The sequence below is a fragment of the Maniola jurtina genome, chromosome 19 (genome assembly GCF_905333055.1).
Source record: "Maniola jurtina chromosome 19, ilManJurt1.1, whole genome shotgun sequence".
NCBI lineage: Eukaryota > Metazoa > Arthropoda > Insecta > Lepidoptera > Nymphalidae > Maniola > Maniola jurtina.
The window spans coordinates 655,566-660,537 of NC_060047.1; the positions used below are offsets into that span (position 1 = coordinate 655,566).

General features: G+C 37.4%; 1 long non-coding RNA gene across 1 annotated transcript; it reads right to left on the reverse strand.

Moving 5' to 3' along the window:
• Positions 1-1,617: 1,617 nt before the first annotated feature.
• On the reverse strand, positions 1,618-4,673 carry LOC123874883. Its single transcript, XR_006798025.1, has 3 exons — positions 4,591-4,673; positions 1,747-1,752; positions 1,618-1,628 (listed from the first exon to the last, which is right to left on the reverse strand). It is a non-coding gene; the product is annotated as an uncharacterized LOC123874883 (long non-coding RNA).
• Between the last annotated feature and the right edge of the window lie 299 nt (positions 4,674-4,972).

Consider the following 4,972-nt stretch of genomic DNA (forward strand, 5'->3'; position numbering starts at 1 on the left):
TGCCATCTGATTCCTTCCCCCCTCCCCCGTCCTCATCACTGGTAATGGGATTTCTATTACGAAATCACTGATCCGCGCTTCTGTTTAAATTGATAATAACACGCCTCGGTTTAGGAGAAATGTTACGCTTAAAACAGACTGAAATTAATGATGTTATTACACTGACTCATATCATGTACGAGTAGGGTAAAACGTGGTGTAACTGGCCACCTTCACTAACTGGCCACGGGCAAACTCTTTGTGTACAAGATAAAGTTAAACATCACTAAAACCCAACTACTACCCGCGAACTGCCGATAAATAGCGATAGATATAGAAAAATTGTTTTTCTTTCGCTACTAGGTAGGTTCGCTGTTATCAGAAACTCAACAAATATCAGAAGATAATGCCTAAATGTTAGAAATGCCATGTTGTTCAACTGCAGTTTAGAAGCCTAATCATAGTTTATCACAACACACCTACTCATATTATACTCACGAATAAACGCCTAAGTACCTATAATTATTTCTATTAGTCATTTAATTGATCAGTGTCATTACCCCGCACAAACAACCTACAAAACGACACAATTGGGTATTATAATTATATCAAAGCCAACTATCATTCAATTTCATGAAACGCATTAACAAAACGCTATCATGCATGCTAACAATCACAATTATATTATTTAGATTTGTCACAATTATTATTATGGATGATAGTTTGAATAACTTAATTAGTCAGTAATACCTATACTATACCTATATTTTTGTTTTGCTTTGTATATGTTTTCTGTAATTTTGTGGCGTATATATAAAAGTCTGTTCATTCATTCATTCATATCCATACTAATATTATAAATGCGAAAGTGTATCTGTCTGTCTGTCTGTCTGTCTGCTACCTTTTCACGGCCCAACAGTTTAACCGATTCTGACGAAAGGTACAGGGTTAGCTGATATCCCGGGGACGAACATAGGCTACTTTTTATCCCGGAAAATCAAAGAGTTCCTACGGGATTCCCGAAAACCCGTCCGCTTAACCGATTTGTATGTTTGGTACCGAGGTAGCTTGCGTCCCTGTAATTGACACAGGAAACTTTTTATCCCGGAAAATTAAACAGTTCCCACGGGATCTATAAAAATCTAAATCCACGCGGACGAAGTCGCGGGTATCCTCTAGTTGAAAATATTTTGAGTTAATTTTGTATCTATCTAATGATAAAATCCTCCAGACCGAATTTCGGCCATGGCAGCCAGTCTCCATAGAGATTAGCCAACTGCGCGGGAAATATAATGCACTATAGTGTATGCGCAAACACAGGTGCACTCTATATTCCGTCACTCTCATAGCCCGATGGGATGGAAATCCGACACGACCGGAGAGAGATCAGGCGCAAGACGACGGCTTTACATGTTCTCTGTGGCACGGGGGTCACACATCGTCAATTTCCTTTTGGCCTCCCTGGCACAGTGGTAAGCGCTTTATAATTTCTAAGTTTCTGGTCTTATCTGGTGGAAATCTCGGCTGTAGCTAGTTACCACCCTACCGAAAAAGCCGTACCCGCCTACATGGCATCGTACCGGATGGCTTTATTGCTTAGCGTTCCGGTACGATGCCATGAAACCAAAGGAGTATGGTTCTAAGTAAAACTGCCATAACCCTTCCAGGTTAGCCCGCTGCCATCTTAGATTGCATCATCACTTACCAACAGGTGAGATTGCAGTCAAGGGTTAACTTGTATCTGAATTAAAAAAAAAACTTCCTAACTTTGAGCTATTACTAAGAGTTTGTTAATAGAAAAAGAAAAACCCAAAGGAAAAAACCAAAAGTTACGACTTTTATACATTGCTTGAAAATTAAGCGGAAAAATCCAAGACTAATTGTAAAGTCATATTTTATACACGAGTAAGCTTATAATATTATAACAAGTAGTAAAACACGCAGGTGACCTTAATACTGCCACAGCATAGTATACTGCATTACATACATGTATATCAAAACTGCTTTAAATTGAACGTAAAACCTGAACTTTCATGTCATTAAAAACAATTTCCCCCAATAAACCTCCTTACAACTATATGAAACTTTGGCTTAGGGTAAGACTGCACTAACGATATGTCGCTAGACAAAAATCATCATCATTAACATATTATAGACTCAGACTATTATAAACACAGACTTGGGTGCGTTTGGAACCTTCGTAGCTTTAGTTATAAGTTACGTAATTAATTATTATCACCATTTTACAAATTATTATTCAAATTTAAAATTTCAACCATCAAAAGGAGTACAATTGTACCTACTTTGAATAAATTATTTTGACTTTGATTTTGACTTTACAAACCGTCCACCCATTCCAGACATCCATTGCTGGACATTGATCTCTTGCAGGGAATTCCACACGCCACGGACTTGCACCGCCTGGATCCAGCGGTTCCTTACGACTTGTTTGATGTCCGTCCACCTAGCACTATTCCAGCACCTTGGGACCTCAACGTTTATAGATTTTTCAGACCTGGCCATTGCCACTTTAGCTTCGCAACCTGCTGAGCTACTTCTGTTGGTTATTCTGTTCTCCTACAGATTTCCTCTTTTCTAATATCATCACGTGAGAAATTCTTGGAGAAATCATTGCTCTCTCCATCGCTCTCTCAGGTTTCTTATTAGGGCCATAGTTTTGTCTCGGATCCATATTATGTCATCACTGGCAACACGCATTATTCGAAATTGCTTCGAAAATAAAAAGTCCCTAGTGTGTTACTGTAATAATAGCATATTATACCTATAGGGTGGTTTTATATCTTGCTTTATTAGATTTTTAATATGAAATAATTGCACCCTTTGTACAACTGGAATAATTTTCGCATTTATGATTGTTGTACCTACTACATTAAAACTAGATGTTCTTCTATACAGCGCAGCGATGTAAGTGTTCTCGCTCGCCGCTCTTTAGCATCTTAGCTTAGGTTGATAACCATGCGCGAGCAGCATTTAAACAAGCGGAATTAATAAAATAATTCAAAATTTCTGAGATTTTGCTTCGTGATTTTGCCAATAGGTATACCAATACTTCTGAAAATGGTTCAATAAGAACAAAAAGTCCCTAGTGTGTTATGGTAATAAAAGCATATATACCTACAGGGTGGTTTTATATCTTGCTTTATTGGATTTTTAATATGAAATAATTGCACCCGTTGCACAACTGGATTGCACCGGATTGGCTGAACACGTCAAGACTCGTAACTTTTACTGCGGGCATTATACAACGGTTCAGTAAATCCGACGCGATACAAGTACCAGCACTTAGGTGTGTATAGCTCGTTTTATACGTGCTAATAAAACAATTTTTACATTCAGGTTGTTTTATTAGTGAAATAAAATATATATAAAGAGAAGTATTTGGATTGTACGTAGGTACCTGCTATTTTCTTTGATTCTGATTTTGGGTTCCGTAGGTATTAGAACAGTGATACACTGCGGGGTTTATAGAAGTTCCTGCAAGAGAACTTTGTCAGCACACCATACTATACCAACCTAACCTTTGGCGTGTAAACCTAATGCATTTATAAAGCTCATGTAGTAAATTACCTTAAGCAAAGTGTTTTTAATTCGCAATTCCGGCGGCCGTAGCTCAGCGAGATAACCTACGGAACAATCAATAAAGCAGCGCCTGTCGGAACGCATGCATTATTCACGCTGATAGTGTCGGTGTTAAATTACTCCTTCCGTGGATCTAGACTTTTCTAAATCCTCAGTGTTTAAGTGCTTTTGCAGTGTACTGATACTGGGCTGCCTTGTTAATAACAAATGAGCTACATGTGGGGTTCTTTACTCTTGATAATATATTGCCTGCTATATTTTACCCGAGCAGGGCACTTGTCCCACCGCGACCGACGAGGAAGCGACTAACTATCAACTACTTTCTCGCTCAAGAAACATACAATCGATGAGCTTTTTTTTTCAATTAATATCAGATCAGATTAATATGTAGATTATCTATGCCAAATAATAGCTTTTAAGTGTCTTTGAGCAAAGGCGTGGACGGACAGACGGGCATAGCGAATCCAATCCGCAAAACCCTTCTCATTCTGAGAAGAGACCCGTGCTCTGTAGTGAGCCGGTGATGGGTTGATCACGATGACATTAGAATAAAGCCCAGGCATTCAAGTGAATATAATACTCTTGACAGTCCATTAAAAAAATGATTAGAATCGTAGTGTAAATAGTACGAATAAGCTCAAGGGGTAAGTTCAGTTTATTATTCATGAAAAGGGGCGATTGAGAGAGACTCAGTGTCCATAAAACTGACATAATCATAAATCCATTCAATAACTGTATGCTTAGTATGAGATATTAGGTAATAGGTACATTTCAAAAGGGGCACATTTGAACAATTGAAATGAGCAACCGCCGAGCTTCTTGCTGGTACTTCTGGGTAGGAACGGCATTCCGAACCAGTGGTAAATTATTTGACGATACAAAAGCACTTGTAAAAGTTTAGTTGAATAAAAATCTATTCTATTCTATTCTTTTCTGTTCTATTCTATTTCATCAAAGTTGATAAAATTCAAGCATGGAAACATTTCAGCGTTTAAGTAAAACTAAATTTACAGTATCTGCATCTTTTTCTTTTTAATATTGCTAAACAGAACAGGACAGAAAATGAATTCAATTAAAGAATTCAAATTTTAGTGTTACTCTACAAGAAATATTTTGCTCAAGACTGGCATTTAAAGTCGCGGAATTTTAAGTTAAATTAAGTTTGTCCGTCCTTTTCTTTTTACATTGGTAAGAAAAAGATGGAAATACTCTAAAATTTAGTTGCGCTTAGAATCAGTACCAATGTTCATATTTTTTAAAGCTCAACTTCGCCCTTTCATCTGCAGGAAACCTTGTGAAATTAATTCAGTGGCATTGAATTTTTGACTTTAAATCAATGGATTTAAGGCCCATTTTACTCTGAAGTTATGGTGTCTCGAATTCTATCAACGTT